Source organism: Pinus tabuliformis, chromosome X (genome assembly GCF_031772625.1).
Source record: "Pinus tabuliformis cultivar Carrire ecotype Pingquan chromosome X, CPIR1, whole genome shotgun sequence".
NCBI classification, from domain to species: Eukaryota; Viridiplantae; Streptophyta; class Pinopsida; order Pinales; family Pinaceae; genus Pinus; species Pinus tabuliformis.
In genome coordinates this window covers 550515113-550531982 of record NC_142308.1, presented here as the reverse complement: position 1 = coordinate 550531982, position 16870 = coordinate 550515113, and the positions used below count along the sequence as shown (strand labels likewise).

At 37.8% G+C, this 16870-nt stretch overlaps 1 pseudogene; it reads right to left on the bottom strand.

The window, feature by feature from the left end:
- LOC149141184 (uncharacterized) overlaps positions 1-15173 on the bottom strand; it is a 70338-nt pseudogene extending 55165 nt beyond the window's left edge.
- Between the last annotated feature and the right edge of the window lie 1697 nt (positions 15174-16870).

The following is a 16870-nucleotide window of genomic DNA, read 5'->3' as shown; positions in this document are numbered from 1 at the left end:
TCAATAGATGATCAAGTTGCAAACATCTTTACAAAGGCTTTCACAAAGGCGAAGTTTACTAAACTTTGATTTATGGTTGGAGTTCAGGAAGTTGTCACTAAGGGGGGATAGGCTCTAATGCCTCCTTCCTTCTCCTATTATGTCATATTTGTACATCCTTCAATCCTATCCCAAGTTGTTCTTAAGGGGGGATGTTAGGATATTCCAACACATAGGAAATAGTTAAGTATAACTTGGTCTAGTGTAGAGTTAGGTAAAGTGTGTTTCTTTACTATGTGCTTTTGTAACTTACAATCCAACGGTCATGATATTTTCTAGACATGAAGTGATCTGACGGTTCATTCTCCCTCAGTATTACCGACACTTGATCCATGGCTTAACAGTCAATTGGTCCATGATCTCTATTTAAATAGCATGGAGGGTCATTTGTAGGGTGATTGTTCATGAGAGAAGCTTACGTAAATTTTCTTTCTTTTATTAATAAATTTCCTAAAGTGACTACGTTGGCTCAGTCCGTGGATTGTTTCCCTCTTTGAGGGCTTTAACCACGTCAAGAATACTGGTGTATTGATATGTGATCTATTTGTGAGCGGTGTCCTTTGGTGTTCTATATGAGGAACTTACCCTGTAAATTCCTGCATGATTAGAGTACATTGGTCAAGTATCTAATCCGTAGCACTATGTGTTCTATGTCTCTTCATAGAACATATCATTTTGAGATCTTCCATGTACCTATGTATATATGTAATTATGAATACCTCCATAGTTAAGAGGGGGTGTTGAAGAATGTAACTAGTGTCGGTCTTCATAATTTTATTTGAGTTATGATATCATGTATTTGTCAAAAGAAAGAAAAAGGAATTTTATTATTAAGGAAATTGAGTTTTTAAAGCATGGGTTTCATGCTTGGGTCAATGGTTTATAGGTGAAATTATCCATTGTAGGTTTCCAGGGTTTATTTCAAGTGAGTGTGTCCATGTCATAATGTAATAAGCCCTTCTTGGGAATTGTCAATCAAGAAACAAATTTATTTTGATGTAAATTAGGACTTCTAAGCCTCCTCAACCAAGTTGGCCTCAACATAGACAAGTTGGCCTAAGTGAGGGGTAGTATCTCCTATATAAAGTAACAACTAGACCTCATTTGGAGCACTCACTCACCAAGTTCGATCTGCAGTTGCTAGGGGCAGTAAAAAGTGTTAAATTCATGGAAGAAGGAGGAAAGGGCTATCAAAGGAGAAGGAGGTCATTATCAAGCACAAGAAGTTGAAATTATCTCTCTCACACGTGTGAAGTTGTTGAGCAGTTGGAAGGGCCGAAGTTGTAATAATATAGCTTGGTCAGAATTCTGGATTTGTTGGGGGGTGAAACTCTAGGTTGTTGTTGGGTTAAAGCTACTGGATAAGAAGAGACTACTGAAATTTGCTTAAACATATTGGAAGGTTAACTTGGTGGGGAAGGAAGGTCTTTTGGTCTAGGGTATTTGCCTATCTCAACTTGAATTTGCTAGTGGAAGAGTTTGACTGGGTTTTTGCTTATAAAGGGGTTTTGTCCCTGGAAAAGTGCCTACATGTAGTGTCTTGATCTTCGTGTTGTGCTTTTGATAATTTCTTGATGAAACAAAGATAAAAGAAGAACTTAAGAAAGTTAATAAGAATATAAAGATATCACAAGTAATTATCAACATAAGGGAAAAATTAGGCCTTTCTATTTTTCTAATACACCGTTCGATACATATCTCTATCCATAATTGTTATTGCCACATAGATATCTCAATATATGTTTTGTTACAATCTAATGTACATGTTTGGGTTTCACCAAGAACTTAATTAGAGAGTTCACTGCATAACAAATATCAGGTCTAGTGTTAACGAGATAGTTTAATGAGCCAATCAACTAATGATATATAGAGGGATCAACCAAGTCAGAATCAAAGTTTCAAAATTTCTTCAAATTAGTCACCGTGTGAGTATCCATCGACTTACAGTCCATCATCCCAAATCTCTGAAGGACCTTAGCAATATACTTTCCTTGACTAAGGAAATATTCACTTGACTTTTTCCACACTTATAATGTTAAGAAATAATGCATTAAACCAAGATCCTTCATTTTGAATTCAAAATTAAACTCCCTCTTACACTAGACTATGAGATCCTTTGCTCATGTCAGAAATAAGTCATCAACATATGGTAGCAAAATCACAGGATCATCTTTAAAAAATTTGAAGTACAAGTCTGGATTACGATCACTTTTAGTAAAACTAACACTCGTTAAATATTCATCAATATTAGAGTACCACGATCAAGGTGTTTTCTTGAGTCCATACAAAACTTTCATTAATTTACAAACATGAGTCTCCCTTTCATGAACCTCGGACCCTTGATGTTGTTATACGTACACTTCCTCCTCAATCATGTTGGGTGTGAATTATATTCTTTCCATGACTAGCCCCACGAGTGGGGGGGTCATAGGGGGGTCAGCAGACCTCCCTGTTCATTGCATCGAGCGCAACAGGGGGGTCACAGGGGGACTGAAAACCCCCCCTATAGGGGGCTTTGAGGGGGCGGTAGCCCCCCTCTACGGAGTCTGGGGCAGTGCCCCGGGGAAAAAAAATTCGACCCTATATTAGGTGGGTGGAACTACCTATGGTTTTGTGCATTGTTTTCGCACATGGTTTTGGGCATGATAGTTTTCAACCCATGGTATTTTGTAGATCCGATCAAGGGAATTACAGTTATGTTCTAATCCAGGGTTAATGGATTGGGGTTTATGGATGCTACATCATGTATATATATGTATTGTAACATTGAAAGGAATATAATGAAAAAATCAATCTGGTAGTCCCAGTTTTGGGATCTAGGAGAAAATCTCTTTGTATATTTGTTTTATGTTTTATTCTCTCGCCATTCTTTATTTCCCGTTTTTAGAATTCGCAAGCAGGTCATTTTTGTACGGGGTTAAAACTACATTTGGTATCAGAGTGTTTTGGCTTCAAGGAGATGCCTTCGCTGCTGAGGGGTTTTTCTCAAGTCTTTGTGAGACCCTATTCAGTGGGAGATCTACAGGATCGGATCTTGTGGTGAAAGAAGATGGCGAGCAGTGGAAAGATAGAGATAGAGAAATTTAATGGTCAGAGTTTTGAGTTGTTGAAACTCAAGATGGAGGATCTACTGGTGTATAAAGGTCATTGGATTGTGGTAGATCTAGGTACTAAACCAACAACAATGCCAGTTGAAGATTTGGAGAAATTGTGATTAGGTGCTCAAAAAATAGCTCAAAATTCAAAGTTGTCGGATTGGTGTGGAACCTAGATGACCACGTAGTGGTCGACATCCTAAATCTGGCGCAACTCATTTCGCGTGAAACAAACACTGTATGCTCTTAGAATCATGTTCTGTTCACTTTTCCAAACACGCGAATTTTAAGAAAAAATTGACAGCCCAGTAGTAGTTTGTACTGCTGACATGGCATTTACTGGGCAGGTGTATGTCACAGATTGAATAGTCAACATTTTTTTTCGAATCACAATGTGCCAAGTGGCATGTTCTCATGGGTGCAATTTGGCGTAATTTTATTGGGTGGTTGATTGCCAACCACAGGGTTGACATGTGGCCCAGCCAAAGGCTGCCACGTGGCAGCCTGAGGGAAACCAAAATTATGGTTCAAGTCTGAGCATAGGTAGCATGGGTCAAACCCACGACCACATAGCACATAACATAGCCAACTACCAATATGCCACAGTGGAATTTCTTAACCATATAGAACTCCACGTTTATTTAAACGTTAATGCGCGTCATATCGGAGGTTGGGCTAGCTTGTGGGGGCTGGACCTTCATTGCACCACCAGCACACGACCACTGGTGGAGAGCAGTGCGGGGGCCCAGCCAGCAGGGGCTGGCCATTGGCCTTAGGCCCAGCCACGTGGCCCCCCACATGGCCACATTTTTCAGAATTTAGGCATTAGCAAACATTTAAAGTGTCCAACAATTTTGCTCGATTTTCGGTGAAATTTTCACTCCGTTAGTAAGCTTTGGGGAAAATTTGTAGGATGGTGCTGCACTTTGGTGAATTTGCGATGAGATTAGTAGAAGGTTGTGAAAGGCCATAAATTCTTCAGTTTTTTACCAAGTCAGGAGCATAAAGAGGCTATATAGGTATTTTTGGGCATTCTAGAGCCATTGGAATGGGTTTCAGAGCTTTTTGGGCATTGTAAACTGATGTATTCATATTTTTAGCATAATAGAGAGGGCCAAGCCATTGGAAGCTGGACCAAGGAGATGCAGCCCAAGAGAGGTGAACTCCTTCATCATGTGTTGTTGTGATATTGTTTATGGTGATGTTTATATCTATTATATGGTGTTGTTCAGTCATTTGTTTATGTTAATTTGCACATAAAATTACAAAAAACCACTCAAAAACCCATGGTTAAACTTGCAAAAAAAAATCATAAATTCTCAAGCACTTTTAATATATTCTGAAAAGGAATTTTATCACAGCAAAACTAATTTTCCCAATTAGATCAAGTTTGGTATCAGAGCTCTTGGTTTTATTTGTGCAAGAAGTATTTAACTGTTTGCAAGTGAATTTCATGCTTAAAAGGTTAAAACTCAAGAGAGGAGAAGGGAAGCTGGTTGAAAGCCCTGAAGTTGGGTCAAGGGGAAGGATGTCAAGGTTACCACAATCTCCACCACCAGTTCTTCCTCAAGTCGCAGTTGAGATTCCAGTGAGCATGTCTCATGAAGGAGATCCTACAATGACAAAGGATGAGAAGGCCTTCAGGAAGGCTTTATTTGATATGACAAAGATGGTGAAGGTCCTATATGAAGAGAGGAATACCAGACTGTAGGATGAAAGCTCCAAACCTCCCAATGGAGAAGGTTATTCAAGAGAAGGTAATGGAAATGGAGGTAAACCTCCATTTGCTCTTCCATCTTCTTCATCTTCTTATTCATAGGAATCTTCACCCACTTCCACTAACAAAATCCTTACTCATACTCATCAACATACCTCAAAAAGAACTGGTAAATCACCCTTATTAAAACTTTATGTTAAATTTGAACTGCCCATGTATAATGGGGAAGTGAATGCAGAGAAGATTGACAATTGGGTTCGTCAGTCAGAAGTCTATTACAAAATTCAAAACCTTCAAGAGGATGACATAAAGATTAAATTAGCTTCCTTGAGGATGGAGGGTGCAGCATTAGTATGGTGGGAATCAAAGACACACAAAGAGATAAAAAAAACACAATAAGATCTCAATTTCTTGATGTGATTTCATTGTTGCAATTAAAAGACAATTCTACCCTCTAGCTTATATGCATAAATCCATCATGAATTGATAGAACTTTAGACAACTTAAAGGTCAAAAGGTAAAATATTACACCCAGGAATTCATAAAAAGGTCTTTAATGTTAGGTGTAGATTTTCAATCACAAGATGTGTTGCTGAAGTACATAGGGGTTTACACAGTTACCTTAGGCATACTATCCTTATGTTTAATCCCAATAATCTAAATGAGGTGTGTGTGTAAGCTACTCATCTTGAAGCAAGGGGGAAAAACACTCTAGAAGAGGGTAGTAAAAACTCATTTAAGGGTAAAGGAAAAGAAAAGGGTTTCAAAAGGAAGGGAAAGAAAAATGCATCTTTTAAGAAGGAAGGAGAGAAATTAGCATGGAAGCATTGTTCCAAAGAGGGTCACGATGAAGCTCATTGTTGGAAGCTTCATCTTGAGATGAAACCAAAGAAATTCAAAAACAAGGGAAAACAAAATACAATTGAAACCACTCAATCGGATTTGGGATTCGATTCGGGTGATGAAACTACAATTACAGCCATGGGTATGAAGGGAAAATAATCCATTGCTAGCACTAGTAATTCAAATTCACACAATGAAACTCCAAATGAAAAGAAGAGAATATAACTTTTTCACACAAGGGTGATCTCAAAACATAGAAAAATTGATAATCTTTTCAACAGTGGCTCTCAAGCCAATCTTATCTCTGAAAAAAATTTCAAAAGTTTAAACTTGGAGACCATTCCACACCATAAACCATATACATTGGGATGGGTGTGTGACAATGCAAAATTGTAGGTAACTAGAAAGTGTAAATTGAAATTCGCCATTACTGGAAATTTCATAGATGAAGTGGAGCTTGATGTTGTGCCATTAGACATATGTGGTATAGTTTTGGGCAACCCGTATCTCTATGAAATAAAAGCTATCTTCCATAGACATGAAAACAAATACCATTTTTTTAAAGATGGAGTCGAATATATTGTCAGAGCTCATAGCAAGAAACTAAATCTTTCACTTGTTAATGCGGGGTAGATGAAAAGACTAGTGAATTCAAGAAAGAATTTGTGCTTCTAATGATCAAACCCAAGAATGATGTTGATAATGAAGCTTTTAAAGGTTGTGATTCAAGATTAAAATCTGGATTCATTGATGTCGTTAACCAATATGATGAGATGTTTCAGGAACCAAAAGGGTTGCCTCCAAAGATAGGAATCCAACATGGGATATAGTTGCAGCAAGATAGTTGTCTTCCTAACATTGGCATGTACAGGATGTCAGTGTTGGAAAGTGCAGAAATTAAAAAGAAAATTCAAGAGTTGTTGGATAAATGGATCATCAGTCCATCTTCTTTGCCATGTGGTTCACCTATTGTTTTGGTGCCAAAGAAGGATGGAACATGGCGCATGTGTGTGGACTTCCATGCATCGAACAACATTATGGTAAAGAATCATTACCCACTGCCTAGAATAGATGATTTACTTTATCAATTGAAAGATGAAAAGTATTTTACTAAGTTTTACTTAAGGAGTGGCTACCATCAAATTAGAATTGTTGATGGAGACATTTGGAAGATAGCATTGAAAACAAAACAAGGTTTGTTTGAATGGCTAGTTATGCCTTTTGGTTTATGTAATGCTCCTTCTACCTTCATGTGTGTGATGAATGACGTGTTGATACCATTTCTTGATGAGTTTTTTATATTCTACCTAGATGACATCTTAATTTTCAGTAAATCTCATGATGAACATGTTATGCATGTGAGAAAAGTACTTGATGTCTTAAAGAAAGAATAGTTGTATTTAAAGATGTCAAAGTGTGAGTTTGGAAAAACTTCTTTAGTTTACTTGGTTCATATTGTTGGAGGAGGTGAGTTGAAAATAGATCCCTCCAAAGTTGATGTCATTTTGAATTGACCAAGGCCCAAGACAGTTATTGAGGTAAGAATTTTTTTGGGAATCACCCAATATTGGAGGAAATTCATTGCTAACTTTTCTTCTATAGCAACTCCTTTGCATGCATTGACAAGTGTGAAAAAGGTTTTTCAGTGGGGAGGAAAACAACAAAAGACCTTTGATGCATTGAAGGAAAAGATTAGTTTAGTTCCATTATTTGCACTTCCAGAATTGAGACAGTCATTTGAGATCTAGACTGATGCTAGTGACTATGCCATGGATGCAATCCTCATGCAACATGGTAAGCCTATATGTTTTCATTCGGAAACTTTCAATGGTTAAGTGATTAATTATCCTACATATGGCAAGGAATTGTACGCATTGGTGCAAAGTGTGAAAAAGTGGAAACATTACTTGATGGGTAAGGAAACAATCATTCACACTGATCATCAGCCATTGCAGTACTTGCAATCTCAATCTAAGTTGCAGCAATCAAGGCACTTTCAATGGATGGGTTTTCTTAAACAATTCCACTTGGTAATAAGGTATAAGAAAGGTATCTACAATAAAGTTGTTGATATTCTTTCTAGGCATATTATTAGTGCAACTACTTTACTCAAGCATAATTTTGTTTTGCATGAAAGTTATATTGAGCAATATGCATTAGACAATGACTTTCAAGATGTTTATGCAAGCTTGATTCAAGGTAACCAAGTAGAGGAATTGGATTATCATTTGCATGATAACTTGTTGTACCATCTTGGCAAGCTTTGTATTCCAAACGGAGAAAGAGTCATCATCATAAGAGAGGCACATACTTCTCTTATTGCTGGTCATTTCGGTGTAAGTAAGATAGTAGCACATCTATAGAGGTATTGTTAGTAGCCTTGTATGCTTGAAAGTGTGTCACGTTTTATTAAAGGATGTTCATTATGTGCAGTGAGTAAGCGTAGCAATAAGAAGTTAGGATTGTACACAAAACTTTCGATTCCTTCACAATCGTGGGAGAGTGTTTCTATGGATTTTGTAGGAGGTATTCCATTGTCAAAAAAGAGGTCATGATTATTTGTATGTAGTTGTGTATAGGTTCAGCAAAATGTGTACTTTGATGCCATGTAAAAAGAAAATTACAGCTGAACAAACTGCTCAGTTATTCTTTTAGAATGTATGGTTTCATTTTGGATTTCCCACATCCATTGTTAGTGACCGAGATTCTCACTTTGTTGGGAATTTTTGGTCAAGCTTGTGGGGATTCATGGACACCAAATTGAACAAGAGTACAACATTTCATTTGCAAACATATAGTCAAACAGAGGTGGTGAATAGGACAATGATACATCTTCTTCGTGGGTATTGCAGCAAACATCATAAGTTGTGGGGTGAACAATTGCACTATATTCAGCATGCTTACAACCAAGCCAAGCACTCTTTAACTAAAACATCACCATTTGAAGCATATTTGGGATACTTGCCTAAGTCTCCTTTGGATTTCATTTTTAGAAAATATGTTGCTATTAATGGTCATAGCGACATAGACAAAGCAAGAAGGTTCATTGAACAAATACAATTTTTACACCAAAGAGTTCAAGAACAGCTAGAAAAGCACCAAGGAAAGTACAAAAAAGGGCACGATAAGAATCGTGTAGATCACAAGTTCCAAGTTGGTGATGAATTTTGGCTTCACATTAGTAAAGAGAGGCTCCAAGGAGAAGGTAAAAAACTGAAACCAATTAGATATGGTCCATTCAGAATTTTGGAAAAGATTGGTCACAATGTCTTCAGGTTGGATTTGCCTTCATATATGAAAATTTATGTTGTTGTTAATGTTGAGAACTTAACGTTGTATGAGCCTCCTTTGATTGAAGATCAAAGAGAAAATTTCCAAATTCCTTCCATTGAGGATTTTTCTCCTGAATACCTTGATGAACTACAACAAGACACCATTCTTGACAGAAGAACAAGGTCTTCAAAACAAGGGAATGTGGATTACCTTCGAGTGGGGCTCAAGGGAACAAATCCTTCAAAGGCCAAATGGATCAAGATTGGAAAGGTGAGTTAATTGTACCATCACCTTCTAGACAACTGAAAGTGATATTCTGGTTTCCAAAAGGCTTCCAGTGGGGAGGAATGATCAGGTGCTCAAAAAATAACCCAAAGTTAAAAATTGTCATGTCGGTGTGGAACCTAGATGACCTCGTAGTGCTCGTCATCTTGAATTCAACACAACCCATTTCACATGAAACACACATCGTATGCTCCTGGAATCATGTTTTGTTCGCTTTCCCAAACAGGCGAATTTTTAAGAAAAATTGACAACCTAGTCAATAATCCGTACTGTTGACATGGCACTGACTGGGAAAGTGTATGTGGTAGGTTTAACAGTCAACATTTTTTGGTGAATCATAATGTGCCAAGTGGCATGTTCTCATGGGTGAAATTTGACGTAATTTTATTTGGTGGTTGATGGCCAACCATGGGCTGACATGTGGCCCAGCTGAAGGCTACCACGTGGCAGCTCGATGGCCACCAAAATTATGGTTCAAGTGCAAGTAGAGGTAGTGGGGGTCGAACCTGCGACCACATAACACATAACATAGCCAACTACCAATACGCCATAGTGGAATTTCTTAACTATATAGAACTCCACTTTCATTTAAACGTTAATGCGCATCATTTCGGAGGTTGGGCCAGCCCTTGGTCGCACCACCAGCACACAACCACCGACGGAGAGCAATGCGGGGGCTAGGACGGTGGTGGTGGGCCATTGGCCTTAGCCCTAGGCACATGGCCACATTTTTTAGAATTTAGGCATTAGCAAACATTTAAAGTGTCCAACAATTTCGCCCAATTTTCGGTGAAATTTTCACTCCATTAGCACGTTTTGGGGAAAATTTGTAGGATGGTGCCGGATTTTGGGGAATTTGCAGTGTGATTAGCAGAAGATTGGGAAAGGCCATAACTTCTTCAGTTTTTTACCAAATCAAGAGCAGAAAGAGGCTACACATGCATTTTTGGGCATTCTAGAGCCATTGGAACATGTTTCAAAGATTTATGAGCATTGCAAACTGATGTATTCACATTTTTTAGCATAATAGAGAGGGCCAAGCCATTGGAAGATGGACCAAGGAAACGTAGCCCAGGAGGGGTGAACTCCTTCATCATGTGTTGTTGTGATACTATTTATGGTGATTTTTATGTCTTTTATATGTTGTTGTTTAGTCATTTGTTTATGTTAATTTGCACATAAAAATTACATAAAATCACTTAAAAACCCATGTTTAAAATTGCAAATTTTTTTTATAAATCATCAAGAACTTGTAATATATTCTGAAAATGAATTTTAGCACAACAAAACTAATTTTCCAAATCAGATCAAGTTGGATCGGAAGGCAAAGAGCACAATGTGGTTGTGTATCTCAAATTCAGTATTGTTGAATGTATCAGGGGAAGCTTCGGTGAAGGCTTTGTGGGACAAGTTAGGGACTTTGTACCAATCTAAGTCTCTGGTGAATAAATTTTTCTTACAGAAAAAGTTGTATATCCTGAGGATGAAGGATGGAGACTCGGTGATAGAGCATCTAAACGCCTTTAATAATGTGGTAATCCAGTTGTTATCTGTTGATATAAAAATTTTAGATGAAGATAAGTGCATCAATTTACTGTGTTCTCTACCAGATTCTTAATATAGTCTAGTTTTTGCAATATGTAGCAATCTGAATGCCTTGTAATTTGATGAAATAGTCTCATCGTTGTCATCGGAGGAGATGAGACGAAAAAATACAGAGGGTAAGAATGGTGATACCTTGTCTGTACGAGGACGGTCCCAGAATAGAAACAAAAATAAATCCTCGAGTTGGAGATCTAAATCTAGAGGGAGATCTAAATCTCTAGGAAAACCTATAAAGGTGTGTTGGAAATGTAGAAAGGAAGGGCACTTCAAAAAGGATTGTAGATGTAAAGCTCCTAAGAAAGGAAATGGATCTGATGATGCTCCTTCTGCAGAGGCGAAAACCACCTCATATGAAGGTGGGGATGTGTACTTGGCTTCTTCTTCAAGTACACATGTAGATCATGAGGCATGGTTGATTGACTAGGGGTCATCCTTTCACTTCACTCCCCACAGGGAGTGGTTCTACAAGTATGATAAATATGATGGTGGTGATGTCTTATTAGGGGATGACAGGAAGGCTAGAATCATCGGCCGTGGAAAATTGAACATGAAGTTTCAAGGTGGAAGGATTAGAACACTTCTGGGTGTTCTCCATATTCCTGCATTTGCTAGAAATCTGATTTCTGAAGGCAAGCTCGATGATGCATGTGTAAAAACAGTGTTCGAGAAAGATACCTGCAAGATGGTTTGGGGAGCACTGGTATTGATGCGATGAGTTTGGATTGGAACTCTGTACAAGCTTCAGGGTAGCACTGTTATTGATGGGTGCAACAATTTTGTGGTTCTTGAAAGTGGAGCAGAACATCTAGTGGTCTCTCGAGAAAAGACCATGCTATCACATCAAAGGCTTGGACATATTGGAGATAAGGGCCTTCAAATACTTCATGGTAATGGTATGGTAGATGGTATGTCTAATTTCTCTCTATATTTCAATTTATGTGAAAATTGTGTTTATGGGAAGCAGAATCAGGTGAGTTTCCCCTCTGGTGCTAAGAGGGTGAAACAGATATTAGGGCTTGTGCACAATGATGTGTTTGGACCTATGTCAGTTCCATCATTGGGTAAGTTTGTGTACTATGTATCATTTATAGATGACTTCTCAAGGAATACATGGATATATTTCCTTAGGAATAAATATGAATTCTTTGACAGGTTTAAATAATTTAAGGCTCTAGTGGAAAACCAGATAGAGAAGAAGATAAAGGTGCTAAGGACAAATAACAGTGGAGAGTTTTGCAAGAAGGAATTTGAAGAGTTCTATAGGAAGTGTGGCATAGCAAAGAATAAGAATACACACCTCAGAAAAATGGAGTTGCAAAAAGAATGAATAGGACATTGATGGAAAAGGCAAGAAGCATGCTCAGTGGTGTCGGGTTAGGACAATAATTCTGGGCAGAGGCGGTGGAGACTGCATGTTACCTAGTCAACATATCACTTTCATCAGTGTTGGAGGATAAGACTCCACAAGAGGTATAGACTGGTATGAAACCCACTCTTTCACATCTAAGGGTATTTGGATGTGATTCATATGTACATAATCTAGAGGAGAAAAAAACCAAGTTGGATAATAAATCTGAAAGGTGCACCTTTATTGGGTATAAGGATGGTTTAAAAGGTTATAGGATTTGGAACCCAAAAACAACGAAGGTTGTGTACAGTCATGATGTGGTGTTTAGAGAGGTAAAATGTGTTATTAAACATGAATTCCTTCCAAAGGAACCTAAGAAGATAGAGTTTGAGCTAAAGGAGGAAGAATCAGATTCATACAGCATAAGAGGAATCAGAAGATGAAGAGACACAAACTCCAGCCATGAGAAGATCAGTTTGAGATAGAAGGTAGCCATAAAGGTATAGTCCAACTACTTTCTATTCAAATTTTGTTTTATCTATTATTGATGATGATCCTAGAACTGTCAGGGAAGCAGTAGATTCAGAGGACGAAAAACTCTAGAAAGAGGCCATGGTTGATGAAATGGCATCTTTGCACAAAAATGAGGCTTGGGATCTAGTGGAGTTGTCGGTTGGAAGAAAACCCATTGCCATAAAATGGGTGTTTAAGAAGAAGATCAATGTAGTAGGTAAGGTGGAGAAATACAAAGCTCGATTGGTAGCAAAAGGTTATTCCCAGGTGTCAAGAATTGATTTTGGTGATATTTTTTCTCCTGTTGCTAAGGTAGCTTCTATTAGATTACTTGTATCTATTGCTGCTACTTTTGATTTTGAGGTAGAAAAGATGGATATGAAGATAACATCTCTTCACGGGGATCTAGAATAAGAGATCTACATGAAACTACCTGAAGGCTTTGCGGTGAAGGGTGGAAAGAACTAGTATACTGGTTAAAAAAGTCTTTGTATCAGTTAAAATAGTGACCAAGGATGTGGTATCATAACTTTGATACATATATATGGGGACTTGGCTTCACTAGAAGAAAAGAAGATCATTGTTATTATTTTAAATTAATTGGTGACCGTGTTATTTATTTGGTCTTGGATGTGGATGATATGTTGCTGATTGGAAATAACAAAGAAATTATCCAAGAACTGAAGACCCAATTGTCCTCCAAATTTGAGATGAAAGATCTTGGTGTTGAAAACTATATTTTGTGCATGGAAATTAAATGAGATCGGGCAAAGATGAAGCTTTGGTTAAACCAACGGAAGTATGTCAAGACAATACTGAAGAGGTTTAATATGTAAGATAGTAAACTAGTGAAGGCTTCTATTCCTGTAGGTGTAAATTTATATGTTGAACAATGTACCAAGACACAAGAAGAGGAAGAGGACATGTCTCATGTTCCATAAGAAAGTGCAGTTAGTAGCTGGATGTATGCAATAGTCTATAATAGACTAGACATTGCACATGCAGTGGAATTATTGAGCAGGTTTATGTCAAAACTAGGGAAGGAGCATTGGACAGTAGTGAAGCAGGTTTTCAGGTATTTGCATGGCACTAGTGATTATGGTATGTTCTACCAAGAAAGACCAGGATTGGATAGAATTTTGGAATTCATGGTTTTGTTGATGCAAACTGGGTTGGAGATCTAGATTAGAGAAGATCTACAAGTGGGTATGTGTTTAACCTATTTAGAGGTGTAGTTAGTTCGATGAATAAGAGACAGTTTGTAGTGGAACTTTCAACTACAGAGGCAGAATACATGGCAGCAACTCATGCAAGCAAGGAAGCAGTTTGGTTGTCGAGATTGTGTTCAGGTATGGGGTTGGTATAGCAAGATATAAGGATAGACCGTGACAGCCAAAGTGCAGATTGATGTTCTGCATCAATTTGTGAGGGATATGGTTGAGGACAAAAAGGTGTTACTAGTAAATGTGGACACTTTGAAGAATGTTGCAAATGCATTGACAAAGTCTATGAGCACTAAGAAGTTTTCTTGGTGTAGAGAAACAATGGGTGTTGCAGGGTTGGACCAATCAATAAGCTCTCCTATGGCCCCACGTGGAAAGAAAACAACAAGTGGGGGAACGTTGGGTGTGTGTTATATTCTTTCCAAGACTAGACCCATGCATGGGGGGTCCATAGAGGGGGCGATAGCCACCTTTGTTCGTTGTGCAGGGCGCAATAGGGGGGTCACAGGGGGGTGGACATACTTATGGTTTTGTGCGTGGTTTTCTCACATGGTTTTGGGCATGATGGTTTTTTTGCCATGGTATTTTGTAGATCCGGTCAAGGGAACTGCAATTATGTTCTAATCCAGGGTTAATGGATTAGGGTTTATGGATGCTTCAACATGTATATATATGTATTGTAACATTGAAATGAATATAATGAAAAAATCAATTTGGTAGTCCCGGTTTTAGGATCTAGGGGAAAATATCTATGTATATCCGTTTTATGTTTTATGCTCTCCCCATTGTTTATTTTCTATTTTTAGAATTCGTATGGAGGTAATTTATGTACGTGGTTAAAACCTACAAATCACTCCATTGAGGAAAGCAGTTTTGATGTCCACTTGATGTAATTTCCAACCTGCAATAGAAGCAATAACAATAATAGATCTAGTGGAATTGTACCTGGAAATTAGAGAAAATGTGTCTTCATAATCCTCTCCCTCTTTTTTGGAGAGCCCTTTAGCCATGAATATTTATTTGTACTTGTATATGTTGCCATCAACTGCATGCTTGAACTTGTATATCCACTTAGAAGTTATCACAGACTTCCTATCAGGTCTCAGCATGATTTCCCATACATCATTCTTTGTAATAGACTGATACTCTTCTAACATGGCATGTTTCCAAACTTTCCAACCCGCTTCTTCTTCATAGTTGGATAGTTCAGACTCAATTATCTTACTCACCATTGCTACATATCTTGATAATTCATTAACACGTTTGGATTCCCTGAAATTTCAACAGGGAGCTACATGTTCCTCTGCTTCCTGCAATGTTCTTTCAATCCATGTCGACCTCTTCCTGGTTTCTGGTACAATGACCCTTGGTGGGTCCATAGGTTCATTTGGTCCTTTAGGCTCTTCTTGTTGATTTAGAGGATGATCCATAGGTCCTAAACCCACATCCTTGGGAGCTTCTTGCTCCTCATCATCAATATCCAAGTGTGATCCTTTAGACTTCCAAAAGGCAACATCCTCATCAAAATTAACATCCCTACTAATCTCAATTTTTCGTTGTCCTGGAACATAAATTATATAGGCCTTCGATGTCTCACTATATCCAACAAATGTTCCCTTCTTCCCAGAAGGTTCTAGCTTGGTCCTCTTCTCCTTGGGCACATGAACATAGACAGGACAACCAAAGATTCTCAAATGTCCAACTTCTGGCTTCTCACTTGTGAAGACTTCTTTAGGAGTCTTATTCCCCAATACTTGGTGAGGACTTCTATTTTGGACATAAATAATTGCCTTGGAGGCTTCTCCCCATAAAAACATAGGTAGGTCTTGATCATGAATCATGGCTTTAGTAGCTTCCATAATGGTTCTATTCTTTCTCTCAGAAATTCCATTTTGTTGAAGGTTGTAGGGGACTATCAAATCCCTCCCAATTCCAACATTACTACAAAAAGCAATAAGTTCTTTGGAGGTATGTTCTCCACCATTATTAGACCTCAGAATTTTGATCCTTCTTCCTGTGAAATTTTCCACCTGAGCCTTAAATTCCTGAAACAAGTCGAAGACTTCATCCTTGGTATTTAAGAAACAAATCCATTTCTTTAAGAAGAAATCATCAATGAAGGTTACATAGTACAAAAAAACACCCAAGAATTTCAGAGACATGGATCCACATACATCAGAATGCATAAGATCTAAAATTCCTTTGGACCTACTATCACTACTTGGAAATAGTCCTTTACTATTCTTCCCATGTGCACATCCTTTGCAAACTCCTTCATGTTCAACCTTGATTTTTGGCAAACCTATAATAATTTCTTTCATTAGATGGAAGGTTATGTAGTGAATGTGTGCATATCTTTGGTGCCATAATTCACAAATATTAGTGTCATTATGTATCAATGCTTGAATTGATTGTCTCAAAAGTCTATACAAGCCTCCTTCTCACACACCAATTACTTTAGCAAAATATATGGAGCCTTGCTTCCATACTAGAACTTGACCATCAACTAAAGAAACCATATACCATTTATCTTCCAAGCATGAAGTAGAGACAATTTTTTTTTCAAACTATGTACATATAATATATCATTTAAGAAAATGTTACCTCCTAATTCCAGCTGAAAAATGTTGAACCAATTCCTTTGATTGCATGTTTTCGATCGTCGCCAAGATCCACCTTTTGTGTAGTCCTCTTTTCGACCAACATTATGAGGCTTTCACAAATTCCTGTCATGTGCTTGGAAGCACCATTATTTAACAACCAAACATCATTGTTATTAGCAATAGAACCTGCAAGAGAATAATAAAATAAAAAGTTGTCATTATCATTATTTGGCTTCTTCATATGTTCTTGGTTATCATTGAGATATGCAACTAAGGCATGTTCCTTGCCCCTTCTCTTCCTGTTATTCTTTCTCTCATGACACTTG